The 20878-nt window shown below is 38.8% G+C and overlaps 1 protein-coding gene across 4 annotated transcripts in view; it reads right to left on the bottom strand.

Moving 5' to 3' along the window:
* The window catches only part of EXOC2 (exocyst complex component 2), a 209617-nt gene that overhangs the window by 31779 nt on the left and 156960 nt on the right, over window positions 1-20878 (bottom strand). The window lies entirely within an intron of this gene.

Here is a 20878-nt window from a genome sequence, read left to right as displayed (position 1 = left end):
TATTGCGATGCATGTTATAAATAACTGGGAAAGTACAACATTTTTCACAGTTTTCCAATTCAAAGGAATAATTTGGAACTGTTGATAACCCCACACTAGTCCAGTGCATTCCACCCATACAAACACTAAGACAATCCTAAAAGTGTTTCATTAATCTCAACTTACTGCAGAGTGCAAAGATATTATAGTTAATCAAGTGGTTTTGCTCTGGCAGGCCAGCTTTGTTCCTAACACTAGGGGAATATGCATTTCTACCTGGGAACTAAGGCCCTGGGTCCGGGGTGGCATTGGAGGGGAGGTAAGGCAGCTAGGCTATGCGTACGTGATGATCCAACCTGCAGCGCTTGCTGTCAACCTTCAATATTCCCACGTACAGAGCTTGTCTTGTTCCATCACTGGACCCACGGCCCCAGCCAAACAGAGCCGGGTGGCACAGCTGGCTGAGCTTTGTCATCATGTGTACAGACACCATAGGCTTTCCCAGCTCTGCAGGGCAGGCCTGAAGCCAAAGGATCAAAACAAAGGCAAGTCCTCCAACACCCCATGAAGTCTTCAAATTGAACCATTTAAGAAAAACAACACATTCAGGGCTAACATTCACACCAAATGTAGCCAAGACCAGGAAATAAAATAGCTGGGATGGGGGAAGAGGATGCCAAGACAGTAGCATCTATGCAAGTATCTGTTACTATCTGTTTAGCATAGGGCACACAGTTGTGAAGTGTGTACATGAGTTTTGGAAACAGTCCCTCTGTAATTAGATAAACGAAATCAGGTAAAGTAAGAAAAAGCCCCTAATGCTTTCCACAGCACCTTAGAATTCTAAATTCTCAGAGTTCCTGGTACAGATATAGAATATGACAGAAGAAACACACACACCTTCCCCAGTGCTTCACTGATGGAGAGACCACTGGAGAGGACAGGCATGCAGCCTTTCTCACCTGCCTGGAAGGGGTGGGTCCAGCTGGCACTGACTTCTGAATGGAAGTGATGGTGCTGCTGGAATATGAGAAGCACTAGGTAGCGTAACTGTTGCTGCGACAATCCACCTACAGAACTGACTTTGGGGTGAGACTGAACGAGAGCTATGCGGTTAGAAAAAGCCAAGGGGTAGATAGAGTGGACAGAGACACAGCGTAGAAAGAAATAAAAGAGAGGAAGATATTCATATTTCATATTTCATCAACTCCTCCCAATGGCTGATTCTACTGAGGCAAGGAAACCACCAAGAGCATGGAACATGGCACCCCACGGCGAGGCTGTACCGTCGGGACCCAGGATCCACTTGAAGAGACTTCCCCCAAAGAGAGTGCAACTATATTTTAAAAAAACACTACACTGAAGCTCCTCAAATTATGCTCACATCATGACTTCATAAAGGCAATCAAAAAATAAAAAATCAGTAATGATCTTTGAAAAATACGAAGAAACCAACTCATTCTGAAAACTGCTAACTAATCAGGCATCTATCCTGCTCCTCCTGTATGAACTGTACTTCAGAGATTAATGAAAAACATTTAACGTATTTAGTGTTCCAGCTAATAATTATTATTTTCAATTTCTAAAAAGAAATGGATTATGAAAACAATTACCAATGGTGCTACAACTATTAGGTGAAAAGTTTATGGTGAACTTTTAAAGGGTATACCAAACCGGTAATGCTTGAATTCAATTTTCAATCTTATCATCAAAAACAGAGACAACCAAACATAAGGTATCTCCTAATTGAAGTAAACAACATACAATCAAACCTCAAACTGATAAAGCTTCCTTTTTCACCACAAATGTATTGAAAACACAAGGGACAGAGGAACAGGTTATATGATACCATGAGGAAGCTATCTAAAAAATCCAGAATGTGAGGAAACCTACAGAACAAAGAACTCAATTTATTCAGCTAAAGATGGGTGGGTAACAGGGAAACAACCACTTCACTGAGCACCAAAAGTGACTCAAGAGAGGTTTATTTTTCTTAATTAAGAGACATATCAACCAAAAGTAACGTGTAGACCTTGACTGAATCTTGATATGAACAAACTAACTGTCTAAAAAGCTTCTATGAGATTTTGAACATTGACTGGATATCTGATAAAATTAAAGAATTACTGGTAACTTTTTCCAGATCTGATAATGGTATTATGATTATTTCTTTTTAAATCAGTCCTTATCTTATGTGTGTATGGATGAAATGATCTAATATCTGGGATTTGCTTCAAAATAACAGATCCCAGGGGTAGTGGGGAGCCCTGGGGCACAGATCAAATATGACTGGCCATGAGATGATTGCTGCTGAAGTTGGCCAATAGGTCAATTGGATTTGTCAAACTGCTCTGTTTGGATATATGTCTGAAAATTTCCATAACCAAAAGTTCTCAAATGACTTGAACTGTTTATTTGTACAACAGTATGTCAGTTTACCCTGATGCCAAACAGCATAGTTTATAGCTATCAATTCAATACCTAATAAAATAAATACTTTAGCAGATAAAACATGCAATGAAGAAAATATGTGGCCATAGGTCATCTTGAGGTTAATAAATTTCACATTTAAGACCATTTGAGCCAAAATTTTGCTTTATTGAAAAATGCTTGGCAGACAAAGAAATTATAACCAAATGTCTAAAGCATTGTACAAATGGTTTTATAGCACTGACTCTAATATATCAAACAGCTTATAAAAAAGAAGCAAATATCTGAAAACAAGAAACCTTAATTAAACTATGATTTAAAAAAAAAAGACCAATGAAAATTACACTCCTTTAGAAAATGTAAGGTTGCTTTTTGCTTTAAATAAATACAAGACTATTAATGTCTACCTTGAAAACTTTTAAAAATGTAATTAAGAATAGTCCTAGGAATTGACAGTTTTTCCTTCAGGGTTCAGTAAAGAAAAAAGATTACTGACTTAGGCTTCTCTCTTCAGAGATAAAATCCACTCAACTGTTAACCATTTTGATCAAAAGCAGAAGCCGTAATGTGCCGAACTACTCAATGACAAGGACACAGGAGCCCCATGAGGAACGGGTAGGTAACAGGGAAACAACCACTCCACTGAGCGCCAACTCTCACAGTCCACACTCAGAGAGGAAACAGATTCTGAAAAGTGTACCAACAAACAGCACTAGAAATATGATGCTCGTGATGGTACCCTTAAAATTCTGTGAGGCTCAGTCTTCAGAATAATTGAAGAATGGTAGAACTACATTCAGGAGATCTTTGGTGTTACAAGTATTTTATGATATTTGAATTGTCTCTCTCCCTATCTCTCTTTCTTTCTTGGGTCTCACTCTATCATCCAGGCTGGGGTGCAGTGACAGGATATTGGTTTGCCACACCTTCACCTCCCAGGCTCAAGTTATCCTCCCACCTCAGCCTCCTGAGTAGCTGGGACCACAAGTATGTGCCACCATGCCCAGCTAGTTTGTGTGTGTGTGTGTGTGTGTGTGTGTGTGTGTGTGTGTGTGTGTGTGTTGGAGTTTTGCTCTGTCATCCAGGCTGGAGTGCAGTAGCGTGATCTTGGTTCACTGCAACCTCCACCTTCCAGGTTCAAGCGATTTCCCTGCCTCAGCCTCCTGAGTAGCTGGGACTACAGGTACATGCCACCACGCCCGGCTAATTTTTGTATTTTAGTAGAGACAGAGTTTCACCATGTTGGCCAGGATGGTCTTTATTTCCTGACCTTGTGATCCACCTGTCTCAGCCTCCCAAAGTGCTGGGATTACAGGTGTGAGTCACTGCGCCCAGCCAATTTTTTTTTTTTTTTTTTGTAGCAATGTGGTCTCACTATATTGCCCAGGCTGGTCTCTAACTCCTGGGCTCAAGCAATCCACCCACCTCAGTCTCCCAAAGTGCTGGGATTACTGCCATGTCCAGCCTCGAATTCTTTGTAAATGGGGTGTCCATTTTATTTTTGGTTATTTATCCTAATTAATTAACCAAAGTTCTCTTTCTGAGATTTATTGAATAAAAAATAGTTGGCTGAATTTGACTTTCTATTGAAAATATCTAGTAGTCCATAAAACCAAAGGGTAAATTGGTATTTTATTGATATTCATTTTCACCTATCATCTCTGGCTTCAGTAACCTTTACCAAGGTGTTTCTCATTAACCAATCAACTAGTAACTGAATAAATCTGTTACTGGATGCTTACTCCAAGCCCACTGCCTTGCTAGTCATAGATACAGAGAGGCGACAAAGCAGGAGACAGGTGGACCAGCAGGACAGCATGTCGGGAGCACTATGAGCTGGCCTGGACTCAGGTGAAGTGATGTGCAGCAAGGTATCTCCAGACCTCAGCCAGGTCTGAGGGGATGCCAAGGCAGGTCAAGTGAAGGCAACAGTGTGCTTGAGGGCATCTGAAAAAGGGAATGATGTGTCTTTGAGGACTAGCAATGACCCAGTGTGGGCTTAGTGTAGACGACCAGGAACAGTTGATGAGGCTTCAGAGCTAAGCAGGTCAGCACACAACCAGCACTAAAACTGATTTTTCCCAAAGGCGAGGGGCCATTAAGTGACTGTGAGGAAAGTAAGAACCTAAACAAAAATGAATTTTGAAAGGATATTTTAGCAGGATTTGAGGGTGTGAGACTGGAGAGGAAGAGATCAGATAGGGAAAAAAAAATCTGTTCTGAAAGGTAATATCTGAAAATCTAAATCAGAGAGGTAAGATAAACAAATATGACAGGTAAGAGATGGGATGGAGTATCCAGAAAGTGATATTTACAGTCTCTGCTGGCCAAGGGGGTGTGTTCAAATGCTACCGGCTTGGTGTCCTTTAAATGGAGAACATTCGGGGCACACTCTTGAGATCAGCACCCTGACTCCAGAGATACTGAAGAACAGGAGTGCTTACCAACTCGGTTGAGTGAGAATGCAATGCTTCCACCTCCTATGCAGTACTGTCGGATTCCCTACGCTTTAAACCTGGACATCAGAAACTGCTGTCTGAACAACCTGGAAAACTTGGAGAGTGCCTTGTATAGAACAGACCTTGTAATATTTGCTGGCTTAACAAAACAAAAATGTACTTTCTATCTGTACATTAAGTATTTTATAGATACTGAGTATGCAGATTAAGAGATCTGACTTCACTTTATTCTACTCTTGCTGTTCCAAACGTGTATTTTCATACCTGTGAATTCAAGTTAGACTAAGTTTAAACAGGGCAATGAATGTATGATTTATTTTGGCAGGTGCGAAAGTATAATTAGGTCTTTAAAAAGCTGTTTGTTTTTGAGACAGGGTCTCTCCTTGTTGGCCAGGCTGAACGGCAGTGGTGCAATCATAGCTCACTGTAACCTCAAAGTCCTGGCTTCAAAAGACCTTACAATTTTATGGTGATATCACTACCTCACATGATTAAAAGGCAGCTTTCTAAATTCCTTTAAAAATGTACGAGGGAAAATGGAAAACTACTTTTATTTTCTGCTGAACTGATAACATGAACGAAATGTTCTTATTTCAAGGTGACATTTGGGGCAGTGTGAAGGTGTGGGTGAGGTGCAGAACTGAACTAAGACATTGCAATATAAATTTATCTAAATGCTTTAACCAAAACTGAAAGAGCAGCGAAGGAAGGAGAGCTTGAAGTTTAATTATGTTAAACAGAGGTGGTAGCTCTGCTTATGGATTTATTTTTTTATTGATAGAAAAGTAAGAGCAATATATGCTCAGTGTAAAGAAAGATGTCTTGTAATCCTTATTCGGTCATTCATTAGAATATTTACGAACGGGGAAGAACTACCAGATTCGGCAATGACTATAATTAGGTAGTGGTGTCACCTTGTGAAGAAGTTAGCATGGCCTCTGCCTCCTGCTTGGTCAGCAGCATCACCCCATGACAACTGGACCACCTTGGCACAAGTATACCTATGTAACAAAACTGCACGTTCTGCATATGTGTCCCAGAACTTAAAGTAAAATAAAATTTAAAAATAGTAAATACGAGGCACAATCTAAGATGGCCGAGTAGGAACAGTCTGGATTGCAGTTCCCAGTGAAAACACAGAGGGTGAGTGATCACCGCATTTCCAAATGAATTTTTACTGCCCACAGACCAGGAGGTTCCTGGGCAGAAAAGTGCCACGAGTCTCCAGCACGGCTGTTTCAGCCAGCACAGTGGGTCTCCGCACAAAAACTCACACAAATCTGGGCACTGTTTCAACTGGTGACTGGAACGCCTGGGAGACAGAGTCGCCCATTCAACTGAAAAAAAGGGGACTGAAACAGGGAGTCAGGTGATCTGGCTTGGCGGGTCCCACCCCCACAAAGACCAGCAATCTGAAATATTCTGGATTGAGAGTTTCACAACAAGCACAGCTGGACCCAGAAGGGTCCAGCTCTGTGGGGGTAAGGGCGACTGCCATTACTGAGGCAGTCCACCACTACCGAGGCAATCCGCCATTACTGATGCAGTTCACCATTACTGAGGCAGTCTGCCATTACCGAAGCAATCCACCATTACTGACGCAGACCACCATTACTGAGGCAGTTCTAACTATACCTCTATGAACAAAACTGCAAGGAAGTTCACAGAGCAGCTGGGCAGAGCCCATGGCAGCTCAGAAACACCTCTGCTAGCAGACTGTAAATAGGCTACCTCCTTGCTGGGCAGGGCATCTCTGAAAAAAGGCAGCAGCACGTCAGGAACTTATAAATAAGGCCCTACCTTCCCAGGATAGAGCACCTGGGAAAAAAAAAGGCAGTTATGGGTTCCACTGCCCCAGACTTAAACGTACCTGCCCAGCAGCTCTGGACGGAACAACGGAGCTCACAGCTCAGCACCTGAGCTCCTATAAGGGACAGACTGTCTCCTCAAGCAGCTCCCAACCCCCATATATCCAAAGAGACACCTCATAAAGGAAAGCTCAGGTGGATATCTGGAGGGTATCATTCTGGGACAAAGATAACAGAAGAAGAAACCAGTAGCAACCCTTGCTGTTCTGCAGCCCCCATGGGTGATCCCCAAGCAAACAGGGTCTGGAGTGGACTTCCAGCAGTCCTACAGCAGAGGGGCCTGACTGTAACATGGAAAACTAAGAACAGAACGTAATAACTTGATCATCAACAAAAAGGACGTCCACTCAGAGACCCCATCTGAGTCACCAACTACAAATACCACAGGTAGATAAATCCACAAAGATGGGAAGAAACCAGCACAAAAATGATGAAAACACCCAAAACTGGAATGCCTCTCCTCCTCCAAGGGATCACTACTCCTCACCAGCAAGGGAACAAGGATGGATGGAGAATAAGTCTGATGAACTGACAGAAACAGGCTTCAGAAGGTGGGTAATAACAAACGTCTCTGAGCTAAAAGAACATGTTCTGACCCAATGCAAAGAAACTAAGAACCCTGAAAAAAGGTTTGATGAAGTGCTAATGAGAATCAACAGCTTAAAGAGAAATATAAATGAATTGATGGAGCTGAAAAACACAACATGAGCACTTCATGAAGCATACACAAATTTCAATAACCGAATCGACCAAGCAGAAGAAAGGATAACAGATACTGAAGATCAACTCAATGAAACAAAATGAGAAGGCAAGATTAGAGAAAAATGAGTAAAAAGAAATGAACAAAGCCTCCAAGAAATATGGGATTATGTGAAAATACCTAATCTATGTTTGATAGGTGTCCCTGAATGTGATGAAGAGAATGAATCCAAGCTAGAAAACACTCTTCAGGATATTAATCAGGAGAACTTCTCCAACCTTGCAGGGAGGCCACTATTCAAGTCCAGGATATACAAAGAACACCACAAAGATATTCCTCAAGAAGAGCAACCCCAAGGCACATAATTGTCAGATTCACCAGGGTTGAAATGAAGGAAAAAATGCTAAGGGCAGCCAGAGAGAAAGGTTGGGTTACCCACAAAGGGAAGCCCATCAGACTCACGGTGGATCTCTCAGCAGAAATCCTACAAGCAAGAAGAGACTGGGGGCCAATAGTCAACATCCTTAAAGAAAAGAACCCTCAACCTAGAATTTCACATCCAGCCAAACTGTTTCATAAGGGAAGGAGAAATGAAATCCTCGATAAACAAGCAAATGCTCAGAGATTTTATTACCACCAGGCCTGCTTTACAAGAGCTCCTGAAAGAAGCACTAAACATTGAAAGGAACAACCAGTACCAGCCAGTCCAAAATCATACCAAATGGTAAAGACCATCAACACAATGAAGAAACTGCATCAACTAATGGGCAAAACAACCAGCTAGCCTCAAAATGGTAGGATCAAATTCACATATAACAAGATTAACCTTAAATGTAAATGGGCTAAATGTCCCAATCAAAAGACATAGACTGGCAAATAAGATAAAAAGTCAAAATTCATCAGTGTGTTGCATCCAGGAAACCCATCTTACACTCAAGGATACATATAGGCTCAAAATAAAGGGATGGAGGAAGAGTTATCAAGCAAATGGACAGCAAAAATAAAGCAGGAGTTGCAATCCTAGTCTCTGATAAAATATACTTTAAACCAACAAAGATCAAAAGAGACAAAGAAGGGCATTACATAATGGTAAAAGGATCAATGCAACAAGAAGAGCTAATGATCCTAAATATAGATGCACCCTATACAGGAGCACCCAGATACATAAAGCAAGTTCTTAATGACCTACAAAGAGATTTAGACTCCTGCACAATAACAGTGGGAGACTTTAACACTCCACTGTCAAGATTAGACAGATTGACGAGACAGAAAATTAACAAGGATATCCAGGACTTGAACTCAGATCTGGACCAAACAAACCTAATAGACATTTACAGAACTCTCTACCCCAAATCCACAGAATATACATTCTTCTCAGCACCATATCACACCTACTCTAACTGACCACATAACTCCTCAGCAAATGCAAAAGAACGCAAATCATAACAAACAGTCTCTCAGACCACAGTGCAATCAAATTAGAACTCAGGATTCAGAAACTAACTCAGAACCACACAACTTCATGGAAACTGAACAACTGGCTCTTGAATGTTGACTAGATAAACAATGATGGCAGAAATAAAGATATTCTTCGAAAACAATGAGAGCAAAGACACAACATACCAGAATCTCTGGGACACATTTAAAGCAGTGTCTAGAGGGAAATTTATAGCAATAAATGCCCACATGAGAATCAAGGAAAGATCGAAAATCAACACCCTATCATCAAAATTGAAAGATCTAGAGGAGCAAGATAAACAAACAAACAAACAATCAGCTCAAAAGCTAGCAGAAGACATGAAATAACTAAGATCAGAGCAGAATGGAAGGAGACAGAGACACAAAAAACCCTTCAAAAAAAAAATCAATAAATTCAGGAGCTGATTTTTTGAAAAGATCAACAAAATAGACCACTATCCAGATTAATAAAAAAGAAAAGAGAGAATAATCAAATAGATGCAATAAAAAATGATAAAGGGGATATCACCACAGATTCCACAGAAATACAAACCACCATCAGAGATTACTACAAACAACTCTATGCACATAAACCACTAAATCTGGAAGAAAGGATAAATTCGTGGACACTTGCACCCTCCCAAGCCTAAACCAGGAAGAAGTCGAAACCCTGAATAGACCAATAACAAGGGCTGAAGTTGAGGCAGTAATTAATAGCCTACCAAACAAAGAAAAGCCCAGGTCCAGATGGGTTCACAGCTGAATTCTAACAGACACACAAAGAGGAGCTGGTACCACTCCTTCTGAAACTCTTCCAAACAATCCAAAAAAGGGGAATCCTTCCCAGATCTTTTTATGAGACCAACATCATCCTGATACCAAAACCAGGCAGAGACTCAACAAGAAAAGAAAATTTCAGGCCAATATCCTTGATGAACATAGATGCAAAAATCTTCAATAAAATACTGGCAAACCGATTGCAACAGCACATCAAAAAGCTTATCCATCACGATCAAGTAGACTTCATTCTAGGTATGCAAGGCTGATTTAACATACACAAGTCTATAAAAGTTAATTCACCAGATGAACAGAGCCAAAGACAAAAACTACATGATTATCTGAATAAATGCAGAGAAGGCCTTCAACAAAATTCAAAAGTCATTTATGGCATAAACTCTTAATAAACTAGGTATTGACAGAAAATATCTCAAAATAATAAAAGCTATTTACAACAAACCAACAGCCAATATCATACTGAATGGGCAAAAACTGGAAGCATTCCCCTTGAAATCTGGCACTAGACAAGGATGCCCTCTTTCTCCACTCCTAGTCAACATAGTATTGGAAGTTCTAGCCAGAGCAATTTAGGCAAGAAAAAGAAATAAAAGTATTCAATTAGGAAAAGAGGAAGTCAAACTGTCTCTATTTGTAGACAACATGATTGCATATTTAGAAGACCCCATTGTCTCAGCCCCAAATCTCCTGAAACTGATATGCAACTTCAACAAAGCCTCAGGAAACAAAATCAATGTGCAAAAATCACAAGCATTCCTATAAGCCAATAACAGACTTAAAAGAGAGCCAAATCAAGAACAAACTGCCATTCACAATTGCTACAAAGAGAATAAAATACCTAGGAATACAATTAACGAAGGATGTGAAGGACCTATTTAAGGAGAGCTACAAACCACTGCTCAAGCAAATAAAAGAGGACACAAACAGATGGAGAAACATTCCATGTTCATGGTTAGGAAGAATCAATATTGTGAAAATGGTCATACTGCCCAAAGTAATTTATAGATTCAACACTATCCCCATCTAGCTACCTATGACCCTCTTCACAGAACTGGAAAAAACCACCTTAAACTTCATATGGAACCAAAAGAGAGACTGCATAGCCAAGTCAATTCTAAGCAAAAAGAACAAAGCTGGAGGCATCACGCTACCCGATTTCAAACTATACTATAAGGTTACAGTAATCAAAACAGCATGGTACTGGTACCAAAACAGAGATACAGACCAATGGAACAGAACAGAGGCCTTGGAGGCAATGCCATACATCTAAACCATCTGATCTTTGACAAACCTGACAAAAACAAGCAATGGGGAAATGATTCCCTGTTTAATAAATGGTGTTGGGAAAAATGGCTACCCATGTTCAGAAAGCAGAAACTGGATCTCTTCCTAACACTTTACACTAAAATTAACTCCAGATGGATTAAAGACTTAAACATAAGACCTAACACCATAAAAACCCTAGAAGAAAATCTAGGCAAAACCATTCAGGACACAGGAATAGACAAGGACTTCATGACTAAAACACTAAAAGCATTGGAAACAAAACCAAAATAGATAAATGGGATATAATTAAACTCCACAGCTTCTGCACAGCAAAAGAAACAATCATTAGAGTGAACTGGCAACCAACAGAATGGGAAAAATTTTTTGCAATCTACCCATCTGACAAAGGACTTATATCCACAATCTACAAAGAACTAAAACAGATTTACAGGAAAAAAAAACAAACCCATTCAAAAATGAGTGAAGGATATGAACAGACATTTTTCAAAAGAAGACATATATATGAGGCCAACAAACATGAAAAAAATGCTCATCATCACTGGTCATTAGAGAAATGCAAATCAAAACTACATTGATATACCATTTCGTGCCAATTAGAATGGTGATCATTAAAAAATCTGGAGACAACAGATGCTGGAGAGGATTTGGAGAAGTAGGAACACTTTTACACTGTTGGTAGGAATGCAAATTAGTTCAACCATTGCGTAAGACATTGTGGCGATTCCTAAAAGACCTAGAAATAGAAATTCCATTTGACTCAGCAATCCCATTATTGGGTATATATCCAAAGGATTATAAATCGTTCTCTTATAAAGACACATGCACATGTATGTACACTGCAGCACTGTTTACAATAGCAAAGACTTGGAACCAACCCAAATGCCCATCGATGATAGAATGGACAGGGAAAATGTGGCACATATACACTATGGAATATTATGAAGCCAAAAAAAATGAAGATTTCGTGTCCTTTGTAGAGACATGGACAAACCTGGAAACAATCATTCTCAGCAAACTGACACAAGAACAGAATATCAAACACCGCATGTTCTCTCACTCATAGATGGGTGTTGAACAATGAGAACACATGGAAACAGGGAGGGGAGTATCACACACTGAAGTCTGTTGGGGGGTGACTAGGGGAGGGAATGTGGGGGGTAGGGAGTTGGGGAGGGATAACGTGGGGAGAAATGCCAGATACAGGTGATGGGGATGGAGGCAGCAAACCACATTACCATGTATGTACATATGCAACAATCCTGCATGTTCTTCATATGTACCCCAGAACCTAAAGCACAATTATATATATATGGTAAATAAATAAAACAAAAATTTCAAACTAAAAAAAAGAAAGAAACTCTACTTGGTCATAATGTATTAGAGTTCCACTGTATGGACAATAGTGCTTTGATCTGCTAAAAATAATTATTAGAATTTTTTGTTTCAATGTTCATGAGGAATACTAGTCTGTAATTGTCTTTCCTTGTAATGTTCTTATCATATTATTGATTTGGGGTTACACAGGTTTCATAAAATGATACTGAATATGCTTCCTATTATATTTTCTGGTAAAGTTTACATAACATTGATATTATTTATTCTTTAAATGTTACATTGAATTTATCAGTAAAATCATTTAGATTTCGAATCTTCTTCAAAGAAGGGTCTTTGTGAATTCAACAATAAATATAGAAATTTTTCTTTCTTGTTTTTTTTTTTTTTTTGAGACAGAGTCTCACTCTGTTGCTCAGGCTGGAGTGCAATGACACAGTCTCGGCTCACTGCAACCTCCACCTCCTGGGTTCCAGTGATTCTTCTGCCTCAGCCTGCCGAGTAGCTGGGACTACAGGTGCCTGCCACCACACCGTGCTAAATTTTTTTTTGTATTTTTAGTAGAGACGGGGTTTCACCGTCTTGGCCAGGCTGGTCTCAAACTCCTGACCTCCTGATCCGCTCGCCTCGGCATACCAAAGTGCTGGGATTACAGGCATAAGCCACCGTGCCAGGCGAGAAATTTTTCTATATTCAATCATCTTTAAAAAATTAAAAACCAAATAGTGTGTCTTTTATATTTTTCCACATATCAACCATTTTTAATATTTTTTACTCCTTCCTTTAGATTCAAGTTTCCACCGAGTGCAACTTTCTTTGGCTGCATCCCTGGGTCCCTTCTACAGGAGTGCTGGGCACCCGGTGCTGCAGTCCTGGAAAGCCCTCAGATCTGGTTGGTGCAAGCTCCCCTCCTGCAAGGTTCAAGCGCCCTCTCCAGTCTGCTTTTGATGGCTCTCCAGTGCCTCTCACAGCTGGGTTTCTCTATTCTGTGCAGAGCTCAATTTTTAAGTGTAGAAGGGTTAATCTGATAAGTTCTTCCTCTATTACTGAAACCAAAATTCCTCTGATACTTGTATTTTTTATTCTGTGGTAGTTCTAATTAATAACATTTTGTCATTAATTTTAGGATAGTTCCATCACAGGCTTACATAAAGGCATTGTAGAAACTTTGTAGGTATAGTGTAAGATAGTGCTACTATTAAGCTAATTTTACTAGGTTTTTCTTCATAAATTTAGCTAAAGTGGAATTTATTCCATTTTCAGGTGTCTAATAAAATGGTGAACATTGTTCAATGAGTGTTCTTGCAGTGACTAGAGGCTCTCCTCTAGACTGCCACAAAGACATGATTGTGTAAGTCTGCAACTAGGATTCCAGAAAATATCAGGAAAAACTGTCAAATAACTTGTTGAAACCTAAATTCACCATGTATGCCATTTCTTTATCAAACCAATAGTGTATCCAAAAAGAAAACAAGTTAGTATTAAATATGCCTGTTCTTTGTGGGTATGCCGTCTCCATAAAGTTTTTCATTTTTTTAAAGACAGAAATTTTTTTTAAAAACGAGATTATATATATTCCTCCCAATATTTTTAAAAAAACTTTTAAAGTAGAAAATTAAAGTTCTCTAGCATGCTCCTTCCTATCCCCTTCCGAGACATGTTTATATATGTCAAATAATACATATGAAATTGAAACACTGTCTTTTTCAATAAAAATGAGGAAAGAATGAATGAACATTTCCTTAACCAACATTTTCTACCAATATATGGACAGTCCCCCACATATAGGAATGTATTTATCCACCTATCCATCTCATCTATTATAAAGAAAGCATAGTAGTTGGATAGATATATAATAATTTATTTAACCAATTCATTACTAATGGGCATTTAGACAGTTTTACAGATTCTGCATATATTAAAAAATGCTTCAATAAACGTCACTGTATATAAATCTTTACTTACTTATGTAAAATGCTCCTTAAGACAAATTCTTAGAAACAAAATTTCTAAGTAAATTCTATGCATATATGTGTGTAAACACACACACACACACACACACACACACACACACACATATGTGTATATCTGTGCTAATTTACACTCCTAGAAAGATGATGGAATAGTTTGTTTCTTTATAGCTTTGCCAAACATCAGGTATTATCAATGTAAGGTTTATTGCTGATGTAGAATGGGGAAACTGAGGCAAGTATGAGAAAATGAGAAGCCAATTTATTTAGCTCCCGGGCGAGGTTCTGTGGTCCAGGAAGGGACCAAAGAAGTTGTGCTTGGCTCTTTACGTCATGGGGTTTTATGGGAAGGGAAGGCGATTGGTTGGCTATTGGGAAAACAAAGCAAAGGCAATTTTATTGGCTGTCAGGAAGCAGGAAGTGCCTGAAACTAGTTGCTATTGGTAGGCAGGCGGGACTTTGGGTAAGTGGGTCTTTATTGGCTGTTGGGGAAACAAAGTGAAGGCAATCCTATTGGCTATTAAGAAGCAGGAAATGCCTGGAGCTAGTGGTTATGGGTCGGTGGGCAGGACCTTGGGTAAGCGGGCCTTCTGGGGGCATACAGAGCAGACTGCTACCGCGCAGGGTCTGATGGGGCTTCTTTAAAAAAATTTCCTGCAGTTGTTTATTAACAGCAGGCTGGGGATTGAATGCATAATTTAGTGCTGAATGTGGGCTTGGGTCTGGTATGTGGAGGCGGGTGCTGGGAAGTCGTGCGGCAAGGCCAGATAACAAGCTTGGGTGATGACGCAGTTATTAGGCGAGGATAGAGATGGATGTGTCCGTTTAACCCTCTGCGAGGCAGCTGGCCTTACAATCAAGCTTTACAATATTTTTCAATCCAGAAAGTTTTAACAAAATGATACCCTAATGCTATTTTAATTTGCATTGAGAGTTGATGAATTTTATCCTATTTTTATATTTATTGGCCACATTGGTTCTTTTGTGAATTTCATGACTTGTATCATATCTATCTTTTTCTTTGTAGATTTCTAAAGGAGGCTCTTAGTTTGTTGTTTAACAACACAGCACAATGCCTAAAATTAAGGGCTGCCTAGATTTGAACTCTGAACCCTTACCCTGCCACTTCCTAGCTACATGACCTTGAGCAAGTCACTTACTCTCTGTGCTCAGTGGCTTCATCTATAAAATGAGAATAAAAGTACTGCTTGCTTCTTGAGGTGCTATTACGCAGATTAAATCAGATGATTTCTGCAAAGCCCTCTACCTTGCACATGGTATATTTACAATAAATGCTGACTATGTTACTAAGCATGTATACATATTTATGTGTTTGTATAAATGCATGTATAAGGAATATATGTATAAATTCACATATACATGTAACATACAACTTATTTTATAAGGACCCCCAAACATTTTAATGATCCATTTTCTCAGAGAGCTACATTAAGCTTTGAGGTCTGTCTATAGTTTTCCATTTTTTGAAAATCAAACAAATATTACACTTTCTCCTTACCTCCATTCTTGTAGCATTTTTCTTATTCTCTAGAAACTCTAAGCTGGGCCTGAGCTTTTAATGATTTAAGTTACAAGGTGCAAGAGACAACCTAATGTGCAATGTTCTTATTCTCTAGAAACTCTAAGCTGGGCCTGAGCTTTGAATGGTTTAAGTTATAGGATGCAAGAGGTAACCTAATAGTGCAGTGTCTCCTGCAGAATTCAGTGAAAACACCTGCAAAATACATTCCAAAAGGTAAAGACCTTAAAATAAAATTGAACAAACACAGACTTAAGAAGGGCTGTGCCTCTGCCTCTGTCTCCATAACTAGGTTTACATTTTCTTTCTCTTCAATTTGTTGAAAAATGCTGCTTGGCACACTGCTTGGACAACACACTTATAAGTCTTGCTCACTGACAGAACCATGTACTCTGAACCTGTGCTCTGGTGCATCACTGAGGGAGGGAAGGTTACTCTGCTCTAGGTTATACGCATCACATATGGAAGCAAACAACTCTGCTATTATTTTTATAATGGTCCTAGACATACTCATGTCACAAACTATATAAAGTTTTCCCCTTCCCATTATAATTTCAATTACTATAATTAGTAAAAGAGCATTTGAATTAAAAATCAGATCACTATTTACTTATATAAACTGATTAAATTTAAATTCACTTAGTAAATACCTTTAAATAATACATATTAAGTTTTCATGCCTTTTGATAGAAAAAAATAGTTAAACCAGCATACAAGAGAAAACTTAAAGAAATACTTTTTCTTATTTAATGTTTTTAAAGACGTGAACTTCAATGTGTACTTGTAAAAACCAACAATATTCTTAATTTATTTAAAATTTATAAAATTCAAATACTAAGAACTCTTAATAATTGTGGATAACAACAATTAAAATCTTAAGAACAGCAGTTTTGTGACTCAGAATTAACCAGAATAATCTTTACTGACATATACACAAATAAAGAGGTGACACCAATCTAACTATCCAACGGTCAGATTTAAAAAAACATAGCTATGGCTTTAACGGATATCTCCTCTTGAATCATGAAATTAATCAACTGGATTTTTTTTTAATCACTACATACAGTATCAGAAACTAAATTTATTGCTAACTACAGCAATAAGTAATCAGTTACCTATATGATTTGCAAAATTCAGTTTCTGAAGATGAAAATTCTGAAGATAACACTAAAGTTGTTAATTGAAATTATTTTGGAAGATTAATAGTCAAACTATTTTGGCTGTTCACTTTACACAAAATTTCAACTTAAGTCAGCTTTAAACAAACTAAAAATCACTATATGACTATGCAAGGCTGAGGTTCAGTTAGGAATCAAGAAGTCAAAACTACACCAAGAACAGAACTAAATACAGTTCATAAAAGTGAAACGAACACCAACAACTTCTACGTGTTTTTGGAATATGAGAAAGAGTAAATAAATTGCTGAAAGTACGGTGTCATGTGCCATTTGCTTATGAAACAAAGTTTATCTTAAGAAAAAAACAAAACCAAGAAATGAAGTTATGTTACAAAAAAACAAAAAAGCCTCACCACTTAATGTCACACAGCCTGCAGAATCTTAATTCTGTATTAAAGATTATCTAAGGTTACAAACCATTATTAAGATCAATCTCAGGATTACATTTAGGCTCTGATCCTAATTCACAACAGAGGTTTGTACTAGTTCAATGTCATGGTTGGAAAATATGAAGGTCATAGAGAAAGGACTCTGGGTACCTTAAATAAATCCAGTGAGGACTTGGAAATTGCAAGTCGTGGTTAGTAACTGGATGCAGTGGAAACCTAAGATGCCTGTTAGTCCAGCAATGGCTCCATTCACCCTCTGCCCTGGTTACTGCTCACTGGAGTGCTGTCATGGGATCCACAGACACATGGTAATGGCCAGCAGCCCCTGCATTTGAAGTACTGTGACCTAACAATGCCCTGCAGAGAATGGGCCTGCATAGATGTCTATTTTCCGAAGACACCTTGGAGCGGGTGGATGGGAAAAGCCTGCCTTCTACCTGACAGACATTCTTGACTGTCCTTGCCAGTGTTCAGTGCACACTAAAGACATCTCACCATCTGTTAAGGGAGGCATTAGGTCTGAGGGAGGGCTGGTGAAGAGAAGTCATCTTCTGCATCAGGGGCAATCCTGTTTCTCAGTAACAATCAGAGATTTCAGTGACAACAGAGAATAACCACTGTTTGTGGAGACTGAAGCTTGGTCGCCCATTCTAAATTGTTATAGCAATTCCTGAAGTGCAGGAAAATCAGACGGGTTGTGTCACGATTTTTTCTAATCTCAAAGAAACATCACAAATGATTTAATAACCTTGAACATAACCAAGTAAGATAAGAATGATTTCAGTGTGAACAGTTAATGTACTTAGATGCTAATCACAGGAAAAGATATGAACTTTAACAAAACTCATTTGAACTATTCCTGAACAATGTGTTACTTTTTGCATTGTGATGCAAAGTAATACATTGTACAGTAATAAATAGTTAAACAGAATTGCTGATGTAGTAGATGTGTGAACAGTTAATGTACTTACACGCTAATCACAGGGGAAGACATGAACTTTAACAACAATCATTTGAACTATTACTGACAATGTATTACTTCTTGCATTGTGATGCAAAGTAATATATTGTTCGGTAAGAGTTTAAATAGTTAAATAGATAGTATTGATGATGTGTTAGATATACTTGACAATTGCATTTTAATTAAAATGCAATTGCTCAAATTTATAAAGTGTACACAACTACCATATGAGAATTCACAAATGACAAGAAAATGAGCACTCTAACTCATTTTAATTCATTTCAACAAATACGAATATCCACTGTGTATTATTTACTTAGAAGTGAATCAGAAGAACAGTAGAAACTAGAACACTGTATGATGTACTTTCCTACCGAAAAAATGTTGAGAAAAATCAGGCAAAAGCATATAGCAAACACTTGGAAGAGACGGAGCAACAGGCATATTTAGAAAGATGGCATATTATTATAGAAAACTGCCAATCTTCATTGACTCCACAAAAATAAACCATCAGTTGGGCGTCAGAAACTGCACTGTGCTAAAAATGCTGAGAACCAGACACCCAAATGCCGGCCCCTGTGCTGAGGCTGTCCAGCAAGGAGGTAGACAATGACAAAACGTTTTCTGTGGACGCAGAGAGCTGTGAACTGCTCTGGGAGCACCACAGATGGAGGTAGGCCAGCATGACCCGGAGGCATGCAGGGATGGGCGGGGTGGGCTTCCAGAGGACGTCGGGCCTGGGAGGGCAGGGGAGGTCAGCAGAAGGGGCAGAGGTGAGAGGGACTAGGCACAGGGTTCATAGTGCACGAAGCACCCAGCCTGCCTGCTGCCTAGGGGAGCCCATGGAGAGGGAGGTAACTCATAGCAAGCGCATCTGTGGCCTCCATATGGTGACTTCTGCATCTATAGATTCAACCAACCATGAATGGAAAATATTCTGGAGGAAAAAACAGATGGTTGCATCTGTAGTAAACATGCATGAACTTTTTTCCTTGTTCTTATTCCCCAAATAATAACAACTAGTTGCAAAGCATTGACATTGTATTGGGTGTTATAAGTAATCTAGAGATGATTTAAAGCATACAGGAGGATGTGTGTAGGTTACCTGCAAATACGACACCATTTCACACCAGGAATTTAAGCTTCCATGGAATTTGGTACCTGTGGGGATGCTACCTTGTCTGAGAAGTCTGAGGTTAGCCACCAGGAGAATGAGCCTCTCTGAAGGGTTTTCAGCAGGGGACTGATAGGATCCAATTTATATTTTAGAAAGATGAGCTATTCAAAAAAGCAGAGGTTGAGTCTAGCAGGAGAGGCTGTGGGGTGGCGCACTGGGGCAGTGGGCAGGGTGCCAGGGAAGAGGCTGGCACAGCACATCTTCCCAGGTTTTACTATCATGGAAAGATATTATAAGAATTTTAAGCAAGATACTGATAGAGTCTAAATTAGACTTTAAAAGGATGTACTGTGAGGGTATGAACTTAATCTGGCTTGGGCACAGTAAAGTGTGTGTACAGAAAAGCACAGGAGGAATAAAGGCTTGCATGACTGCCATGACTGTGAGTTCAGACAATTCAATAACTGTGGTCACATTAAGAAACTGTGGTTAATTGAATGATTCTGGTTTTTAGTTTAGACTTTTGGCATCACTATATGTGCACACTATACAATAAAAATGAAAGGTGTTTAAACAATAAACAATTTTATCATCATTTAGTATAAGCGCTACACAATAAAAACAAAAGGAGATTAACGTGATTAGTCAAAACGACGAAGATAAACCCAAACCTGTTAACAACTCACTGGTGTATCTACATATATATACCCATGAAAAGCCCACGTCTGATATGAGCATGACCACTTCTACATAAACCACTTCTCTACAACAGTGCCAACGGGCAGCTTTGTTTGAGGTATTCCACACTATTTTATACAAAGAAACAACTATTCGATCAATCAAAAGTTTATTTGACTCAGAAAGCAATAGTTATTTTAAAAATATACACTTTGAAGTGATTCAAGTGACTTTCATTTGATATCACAAAGATAATACTTGAACTGTATCATTCATCCTTCTGTGGCTCAATTTTCATTGCTAAATTGCTATAATCATCTCACTCCTACACATTTTTCTTCTATCCTTCACCTTTACAGCATCGCTAATTAGGTCTTACATAGATGTGACCAGATTTCTTTAACACATTTTTTGATGATGTTCACAAGATCATTGTATGAAACTGTCACTCACAATCACTCTATTATATCTATACAAAAATATCATAGGAAGCAGGCATGCATTACTAAAATGATCAATTATTATAAGGTATATTTAATTATTCTCTTGACCTTAAAAACAGCTTTAAGCCACTAGGTAATAATAAAAAGTGTCCTAATTTCCAAATTATCCAAAAAATGGATTTAAGCAAATAAGTTGAAATCAAATTAATCTCTCACTCTCAGTAGGTATGAGAAAAACGAGAATAAAATGAAAAGAATTCAAGCATGTAACAATTGATAAAAGCATATCCACAT

Source organism: Sapajus apella, unplaced genomic scaffold (assembly GCF_009761245.1).
Source record: "Sapajus apella isolate SASKATOON/1434 unplaced genomic scaffold, GSC_monkey_1.0 scaffold70, whole genome shotgun sequence".
Classification (NCBI taxonomy): Eukaryota; Metazoa; Chordata; class Mammalia; order Primates; family Cebidae; genus Sapajus; species Sapajus apella.
This window is presented reverse-complemented; position numbering and strand designations above follow the sequence as displayed.